Source organism: Ochotona curzoniae, unplaced genomic scaffold (genome assembly GCF_017591425.1).
Source record: "Ochotona curzoniae isolate NIBS_2020 unplaced genomic scaffold, NIBS_Ocur_1.0 contig_2294, whole genome shotgun sequence".
In the NCBI taxonomy this organism is placed as follows: domain Eukaryota; kingdom Metazoa; phylum Chordata; class Mammalia; order Lagomorpha; family Ochotonidae; genus Ochotona; species Ochotona curzoniae.
This window is the reverse complement of record NW_024465405.1, coordinates 4,429,168-4,438,334: the sequence shown is the minus strand read 5'-3', so window position 1 is coordinate 4,438,334 and position 9,167 is coordinate 4,429,168. Positions and strand designations below refer to the sequence as shown.

The 9,167-nt window shown below is 60.2% G+C and overlaps 1 pseudogene; it reads left to right on the top strand.

The window, feature by feature from the left end:
* The first annotated feature begins 2,940 nt into the window (after positions 1-2,940).
* Positions 2,941-9,167, top strand: part of LOC121151179 — a 49,268-nt pseudogene continuing 43,041 nt past the window's right edge.

Sequence of the window (9,167 nt, the reverse complement as noted above, 5' to 3'; positions counted from 1 at the left end):
CAGGCAGGAGGGCTGCCTGCGGCAGAGGAGAGGATGTGCTGGGCCTTGACCTGCTGCGTAGGGAGCCAGTGCCCAGGCTGCCCAGCGTGAGGTGAGCCAGGTTCAGTACCATCCGGATGGTTATGTGGTGGGGAGAGGGCTGGGCCTCACGGGACAAGGGCATGGCGGCCGGGTGGTGGCATGGACCCCTGGAGTGGGCTGGGCCCCTTGCCGCTCCCTGCTGAGTCCTCGGGGCTGCTGGTCAGCCACACGCCACGCACGGCGGCCCCCGTCGTACATGCTTTAGCCCTGCCAGCTGCCTGGAGCCTGCTGTCGGCTGAACGCTGCCCAGCTTTAGTTCATTCCCCCAGCAAGAGACCCATCCCTGCCGGCTTCCTCCCCCGACCCTGTCCACTCGTGACCGTGGGAGATCCCTGTGCTTGCTGCTGCAGGGGGTCTTCGTGGGAAGTGCCTGGGTGGAGGACGTCCCCCCCCCAACCAGTGTGGAATCCCTCGCCCTCGTTGCCCTGTCTTGTGCCACTGACAGCATGGACCTCCTCACTCCCCACGCTGCAGCACCTGGAGCATGTGGCCTCGCTGCGTGGGCCTGGCCATCTGTATCCCCTGCTGTGGTCCCATGGTTTTCTGTCCGGATGGGAAGGCCAACCTGTGGCACCATGCCCCCTGCCACAGCCCGTGACCTGTCTGCCCAGCATTGCTCACCAATCTCGGCCTTTTCCTGTGGCGCCTGAGTGACTCCAGAGGACCAGAGCTGGCCGAGGCTGGACCCGGTCACACCCTGCCGACACACGCTGGGCTCCCTGTGGTCAGTGCGTCCCCCGTGCTTGGTCCCCCCGATATGCAGCCCCTCCCAGGAGGGAGAAAGGTGCTTGCTCCTGCTTTGTTCTCCCACTCTACCCCTTTCCTCTGCTTGCTCAGGGCACCCCAAGTCCCAGCACACGCTGAGCCAGAGCCCAGCTGAGTCGGGGAGATCCCCGAGCAGGCCTTGGCGATGAGCTGTGGGCTTGGTGTGGCGTCCCCAGCCCAGCTCGGCACTGGCGGGGCAGCCTTGCACTGGGCGGCATGTGAGCCTCCTGTAGACAGGCCCACCTCCCCCGGGTGCCGAGCCCGGCTCTCTCCCCGGTATCCACGTGACCCATAAAGCATCCCCAAGCAACGGTCAACCGGACGTGAACCGGAGGTGGGGCTGCCTTGTTGAAGCCAATGTCAGGGGCAGGATTTGGAACTTGGGGCGTGTCGGGGAGAAACCAGAGCAGAAGCTGACCTGTGTGTCCGGAGAGCCCAGGCCCTGGACCCCGTGGACCTTGGGCACGCCTCAGCCCCTCTCGGAGCCTTCCTGTTGATCCAAGGGGACCCCAGGTTGCTGGTAAGGCAAGGGCCAACGGAATGAAGAGCAAACAGCCAGGCGAAGGACGGTTTGGGTGTCCCCTAAGCTGTTAGTCGCACAGGGCGTAAGGACAGGAAGAAGGCACCGTTCCTAGCGCCTCGGGGAGTCGCGTCCAGTTTCTGCTCCCTGAGGTCCGACTCACCAGGTGCCTGCCACCAGGGGGCGCTGTGGCACCGTGCAGCGGCCTCAGCTTCCGCCAGCCTGGAGGAAAATGACCATTTTTCATCTTTATTTCTGAGCATAGGTGGGTAACTCCGCCTCCTCCTCTGCCACAGTGCTGCTCAAGCAGAAATTTTGGGCTTTGGTTCTGAAAGAACCTTTCCATGGGCCGTATGTTCCCTGCGCTCTCCCTGTAAGTTAGGTGGCCCCAGTCCAGGAGGCTATTGTGCTGGGGTCGGGGGTTCAGGGCTCGGCTCACCCCTAGGCTCCGCCAGGCAACAGTGGCAACAGCCTGACATTCCGCAGTTCAGCCGGCAGGAGGTTCCCAGGGATGCGAGTGGCTCCCTGCTGTCCGTGGCTCGGGTGGAACCCTGTGCCTGGGCAGGCCAGTCCCTGTGCTGCTGCTGAGGAGCCCGCTGAGGGCCAGCCAGGTGATGGCCCGTCCAGGGGTGGGCGTGGCTCGCAGCTGGAATCTGGGTGGAGCTATGAGAAGCAGCTGAGTGGGGGGAGAGCAGTCCAGATCAGCCACAGGTGGCCAGGGTCAGTCGGGGCCACTGCCCAAGAGAAGCAGTCCTGCCTGGTGGCTAATCCGTGCGTGTCTGCTGGGCGAGCCCTGGGCCAGTGTCCAGGGGCCCAAGCTCTGCAGGCCGCGTCTGGGCTTCGTGTCGAGCTGGACTCCAGCTCCAAGTCCAAGCCACTGGCCCGATGGGCCCGTATACCCACAGCCTTCACCCCAAGGGGAGGCCTGCACTCGCCAGCCCCACTTGGTGACCGGGCACTTCTCCCGGCTCTCCCTCTCTGTCCAGTTGCAGGTGGCAGTTCTCCCTGTGGCATCCAGGGTCACGGCCTGCACACCCCCTCCCACGTGTCTCACTCTTGTCTCCATGTCTTTTGTTGGTCTGGGATACCTGCTACCAGGGTCTCTCCTTGTCAGCGTCTGCCCTGCTGGCAGCACCAGCACCAGCCCCGAGCATACCCAGCATTCAGAGAACGCAGAGGCAGGGCTCAGGAGGCTGGGAGCAGTAGGCCTCAGTGAGAAGGGCGTGTCGGGAGAGCTGCCCAGGCCCAGCGGAGGGTGTGTGGGGGAGGGCGTGTGGCTGCAGTCGGGAGCCAGCCTCAAGCCTTAAGCAAAGTCATGCCTGGGCTGACAGCCGAGGGAAATTCAAGATAAAACACACCCAGAACCTCGGTCTCTCCATAAACACCACAGGGCGTTGTTGTGGGGCTGGAAAAGGAGATGGGCCAGCAGGTGCCAGGTCCTCCCGTCTCTCCCGGGTTCCTGCATGTGCTCCAGCCAGCAGGGAGTCCTGTGGTGGCCCTCCTCTGTCCCTGCTGCTGCTGCTGAGACACCATGGCGGCACGGGAGTGTGGGTGGACGTGGGATGTCCTGAAGGATGACAGTGGCATGCTCCCTGCCCTCCGTGGCCGTGCCCGTGGCTGACCGTGTGCTCTGCTCCCTGCCCTCCGTGGCCGTGCCCGTGGCTGACCGTGTGCTCTGCTCTGTGCCCTCCGTGGCCATGCCCGTGGCTGACCGTGTGCTCTGCTCCCTGCCCTCCGTGCCCATGCCCGTGGCTGACCGTGTGCTCTGCTCCGTGCCCTCCGTGGCCATGCCCGTGGCTGACCATGTGCTCTGCTCCCTGCCCTCCGTGCCCATGCCCGTGGCTCACTGTGTGCTGTGCTCCCTGCCCTCCGTGGCCGTGCCCGTGTGCTCCCTGCCCTCTGTGGCTGTGCCCGTGGCTCACTGTGTGCTCTGCTCCCTGCCCTCCGTGCCCGTGGCTGACCGTGTGCTCTGCTCCCTGCCCTCCGTGCCCATGCCCGTGGCTGACCGTGTGCTCTGCTCCCTGCCCTCCGTGCCCGTGCCCGTGGCTCACTGTGTGCAAACCACGAGAGCCCTGGGCCTTGGCCTAGATCAGTGGGAGGATCCCATCGGGGCAGGACCGAGAAGAGTGTGGGCCACAGGCAGGAAGGGACTGGGTGGAGTCGGTCCTGGCACTGGAGGACGGCAGCTTGGGAGTCCAGCTTGGTCACAGTCCTGGGGCTGCTTGTCTGACTTCTTGAGAAAATACACAAGAAACCACAAGGTGGCGCCCAGCGCCTGGGAATTCCAGGAGCCTGGGAGTGACCAACAGGACCAGGCAGGGAACAGAGGCCTGGCTGGATGGCCGCCTGCCCTGAGCTGAGCTTCCAGAACTCCCCAGGATTGTGACTGTTCCTGGGGGGCGCTGAGAGCTTGAAAGGCGTGGACCCAAGGGCAAATGGAAGAGTGCGTGTCAACCCTTCCTGCGGGGTGGTGTAGTGGGGCGCGTTGGGGGAGCCAGGCCGGTGGACCCTGGACTGTGCCCCAGCTGGGGGGCTGGCTCAGCTTCCTCCATGGCTGTCACAGCTTCCTCCCGGGCCTGCACCATCTGCTCTGTCCCCCGGGCCTTGGGGCTTCACTCCTGGCCGACCGCTGGCTTTCCTGCAAGCACTGCTTCCCGTGCCAACACCACGACAGCTCTGGATTCCAGCTTTCTGCTTCATTAGCACCCCATTCTGGTTTTTGCATTTCCTAATGGGCAAATTAGCACTGAGCAAGAAGGTGCCATGGCTCGCAGAAGCTGGCAAATGCTTGGCAAGCCTGGGGAGTGGGGGTGGGAGTGTGGCTTCTGTGTTTCCAGGCAGGGGATGGAACACGCCTCACGTGTTCCACGTGGGCCCCATGCTTGCCCTCGTGGAGTGGCCTTGGAGGGTGTGGGCGCCTGGATTCCAGCTGCAAGTATTAACCAAGGGTCCAAGAGTAGTCAGAGCAGATTCCCCCTTGCCCTGACCCTCTCCCTTCCCGTGGTCCCTACGGCAGCCAGGACACTCAGCCCAGCAGCAGAAGGAGCAGAGGCAGTGTCCACCCTGGAGGGCGCTTTGGGAACCACGGCCCATACCTTCAGGCTGCTGGAGCTGCGGTGAGCCAAGTGCCTGGGCCACCCACCCTGCAACCTGAGGGGCAGCCTGTTGGAGAGCAGCAAATGCCAGCACCCAGGAAGCAGGTGCAGGAAAGACAGCTGGGAGGGGAGCTAGAGAGGGGCCTGTTGCAAGTTCTGCAAGGCCATAGTGCGTCCCGAGGCTGAGCGGGGGGCCACAGTGCATCCTGAGGCTGAGCGGGGGGATACAGTGTGTCCCAAGGCTGAACCGGGGGGGGGGGGTGGGACACAGCGCGTCCTGGGGCTGAGCAGTGTCCACTTCAGCCGGCCTCAAGGCAGGCGAGCGTTAGCCCTGGAGTCAGAGCCCCAGACACACCTGGAAGGTCAGTGCACGTGTGAGAGGCATGCCAGGGAAGCACTGGGAACTGAACCTCTGCTGACCCCGCTCACATGTCTGTATCTCGTGTATTATATACGTATATATCCAGTGTCTGTCACACGTGTCTAATACTTTCCATATGCTTGTATGAGACACATGTTTAAAATAGGTGTGTATCTCTACTGTATATTTTGTTTATGTGTAATATATATCTAGTTCATTTTATATGCAGATATTCACGTGGATGTATAATATTTTATGTATGTGCAATCGGCTTTATGCACATGTACATGTTTTATTTTATATATGTCTAATTTGTATTTCAAATATGTCTAAAATATGTTAAATTGTCTAATGCGTTTGTCTGCTGTATTTGAGTCTCATGTGCGTTTTCTCCTCCCTAATACCTTTCACGGGGTTAGTGTATCTGGTATGCGCATGATGCAGATTTTGTGGGTCTCACTCCGTATGCGGTAACAGTGCAGCATGCAGTGTGTGTGCCTAAATGTCCCGCACGCCGCGCTGTGTGTGGCCGGCGTGTCTTCCTGTCTGTTGTAACTCTGTGTCTAGCATGTTTCGATGTGTGCGCCTCCCGTCTGTCTCTCTGTAGCCCATGGGAGCTGTGAATTCACCCCGCTCTGAGCGCGCACTTATCACGCAGACAGGCTCGGGAACACCCGAAGGCTCAGAACCTCGTGCTCAAGCAGCGAGCGGTGTCATCCTGAACTTCCTCACAGTTCCTTACAAGCTCCGTGCTGGGAGGGCGTCTCTGCCTGGGGAGACTGAAGATGACCTTTGCATCTAGTTTTTTGGAAGGGATGGGCTTTGCTTTCGCCTTAGAGGCACCTGTCAGCCTCCCAGGAAGGGGCTGCTGCTCCCCCCGCCCCACCCCCAGGTGCGCAGTGATGGGAGCGGGCGACCCGGTGGCTGCAACACCTCCACATGGTCACCCGCCTGCAGGGGCTGGCTCTGCAAGGATGTGGGTGTGGGGGTGAACACCGCCCGGGGCACCTGCAAAGTGTACCCCAGTCCCGCCCCCCAGACCTCTCCCTCACAGGCGCTGGTGAGCAGTTCCCCTCAGGCTGCCTCACTTCTGTGTCAGCAGAAGGTGCCTCAGCTAGGCCTACAGTGGCCTCCGGCTCTGCAGGTCTCTAAGGACCCTCCGGCTCTGCAGGTCTCTAAGGACCCTCCAGCTGTGGGCTGGCAGCTTCTCTGGCTCTGAGGTCTCTGAGGACCCTCCGGCTGCGGGCTGGCAGCTTCTCCTTCTTGCGGCTCTCCCATGGGTGCAGGGACCAAGGCCTCGGGCCATCTTCTGCTGCTTTCCCAGATGCATTAGCAGCGAGCTGGGTCAGAAGTGGAGTAGCTGGGACTTGAACTGGCACCCATTTGAGATGATTAGGCCACAGGCAGTGGCATAATGTGCTATGCCACCGTGCCGTCGCTCTTTAACCACGCTACCTGCAGAGAGCGGATTCCACCATCTCTGGGGAAGCAGTGGCTGGCCGTGCTGTGTGCTCTGGGCTCTAGCCGTCTAGCACCCCGTATCTCCCCTTCCTGAGTTTGCTGGTTACTGGGGGGCTGGGGAGGAGGGCTGGGGTGGCTTTATCAGGGCCCCATCATATGTGGGTAATATGTGTGAGCCTCACTTACTGCAGTTATTCCTGAAGGGGTGGGAGCAAACGCTGGCCGAGCAAGTGTGAGCCTGGAGCTGTGCTCGCGTGCCAGCCAGGCTCGCCCTTCTCGTCGCCCCGTGAGCCTGGAGCCGTGCTCGCGTGCCAGCCAGGCTCGCCCTTCTCGTCGCCCCGTGCTCTCGGCAGCCGCGTGCTGGCAAAGGCCAGGGAAGCTGCATTCCCATGCCAACGTCAGGGGCCAGAGATGTGGGCTCTCAGTGAGAGAGCTTGGAGCTCCTAGCGCCGTGTCACCAGAATCAATGGCCAGGTTCACAGACACACACACAACCTCACACGCCTGTGGAGCCTGCAGGATGACGCGCAAGGCCACTCAGCCTGAGGCCCGCTCCCCACATAGGCCCTTCTCCGCCCTTCTCCTCCGGAGTCCGCATATCCTTTCCAGAATTTTGCATGACCACCTTCCCCAGGGGGTCCCCAGGCCCTCCCAGAGCAGGAGGTGGGAGGCCATTGGCCCTCTGGCCACACTGAAGGATGTGGGTCCATCTCAGTGGATGCTGGAGCCCCCGCGTCTGCTGCTGCAATGGCTGCCTCCACGGCTGGGTACGTCCCATCACGTGAGCTGTTCAAGGAAACCAAAGCTGGGGAAGGCACATTCCCACCGAGACGGCTTGCCTCCCCGTAACGTGCAGAGCCGCTGGCCTTGGGCCTTGCTGGGTAATGGGTAGGGTGGGTGCACAGTGGCAGAGCTGGCTGTCGTTGGACAGGGTTCGTACCTGTGGACTCAACCAGTCAAGGTAAAAAATGCTAAAAAAAAAAGCCTCTTGAATATGTATGACTTTTTTCTTGTAATTATCCTCAAAATAATGTGAGAACTATTTGCGTAGCGGCTCCGTGGCATTGGTGTTCTGAGCAGAGTGGAGATGATTTAAGAACGGGCTGTGCCTCAGTGCCACGCAGACACTAACGTGTTACATCCAGGGGGCCCCGGAACCGACTCGCTGAGACTGGCAGGGGACAACTGCAGGGTTCCAGAGCGGGACTGCCCAGACAGCGAACAGAAACCACACAAAAATCATGTTTCCAGTAGCTATAATCACAAATGAAACCACCCAACAGGTGGAATTAATCCAGTTACTATGTTTTTACTTAACCCCACAATGTTATCATTTACCATGTAATGCATTCCAACGTGTCAATACTTAATCTCTTACTTGATGCTTAACAGTATCTTTTGAGGCAGAGGCAAACTCCTCAGACATCCTGATGGTGACTGTGTCACAGAATTCGCAGTTGATACGTAGAGCCACACACCCAGGTGGTTGCCAAAGATCCTGCCAAGCTTTCCGGCACCAGAACAAGGTGTAGGTGTTGGTATTCATAGAGTGCAGTAAACAGGAGCAAAATCCTGGCTGGGGAGCGGGACTCACTGCATTTCGGGGCTCAGCCCCCACTGGAGGCTGTGGGGACTGACACTGTCGCACAGGTAGACTCAGCACATCCGTGTGTGCTGTATTACTGACTCAGCAGATCCGTGTGCGCTGTATTACTGACTCAGCACATCTGTGTGCGCTGTATTACTGACTCAGCACATCCGTGTGTGCTGTTTTCTGAGGGCTGGGTAGAGACAGCGCCGTGGACAGCACCTGTGCGTGCTGCACACAAACGATAACTACGCCAGACTCGCCAAATTCTTGCTATTCCTTCTCCAAGAAGGAGAGAGAGAAGCCGCAGAATTCCTCAGACTTTCTGCCCCAGGGGTGTGGTCCATCTCCCCAGGGGTGTGGTCCATCTCCCAGGGGTGTGGTCCATGTGCCCAGGGGTGTGGTCCATCTCCCAGGGGTGTGGTCCATCTCCCCAGGGGTGTGGTCTACGTCCCCAGGGGTGTGGTCCACCTCCCCAGGGGTTTAGTCCATCTCCTCTAGGGGTGTGGTCCACCTCCTCAGGGGTGTGGTCCATCTCCCCAGGGGTGTGGTCCATGTGCCCCAGGAGTGTGGTCCGTGTGCCCCAGGGGTGTGGTCCATCTCCCCAGGGGTGTGGTCCATCTCCCCAGGGGTGTGGAGTTTCTCCCTGCTTCATGTTCCCGTGTGTCACTGCACTGCACAGTCACAGGGAGAGAGGCCCAGCCTGCGCTTGGGCTCCTTGTCCCTTGAGGTAGCCTCGTGGCAACAAGCCTACCTGCTATGGCCCCTTTCCGTATGAGAGCATGAGCCTCTATCCCACTGGGCTCCGGACTCCTGCTGCCTGGGGATGTGCAGCCGGTGGGCAGCAGTGTGGTCCCTGGCAGTGTTCACACGGCAGCCTGGGCCTTTGTGCTCGGCCGCTGGCCCAGCCCAGCCCAGGCCTGCAGTGGCAGCCTGGGCCTGTGTGCTCTGCCGCTGGCCCAGCCCAGCCCAGGCCTGCAGTGGCAGACTTTTCACGAGGTAATCGGTAATTGGAAAATTCTCCCTCTCATGAATAAGTAAGATTCTTTAAAGCGTTGTCCCTTATACTTTAAATTCTGATTAAATTTTGAAGCCAAGCATATTTTGGCTATAATTGGCTTCAGACTTCAGTCAGGGTATGACTCATGACCAGGAATTCGTGAGAGCGAAGGCACACTCCCGTCCCCCAGGCCTGGTTGCCTTGGCCAACATCTGTGGGGTCCCTCTGCCCTTGCTCTTCCTAAAGGAGCTGGAAGACTGTCGTATTAACTCCTTAGTTGCTGCCCTCTCCTAATC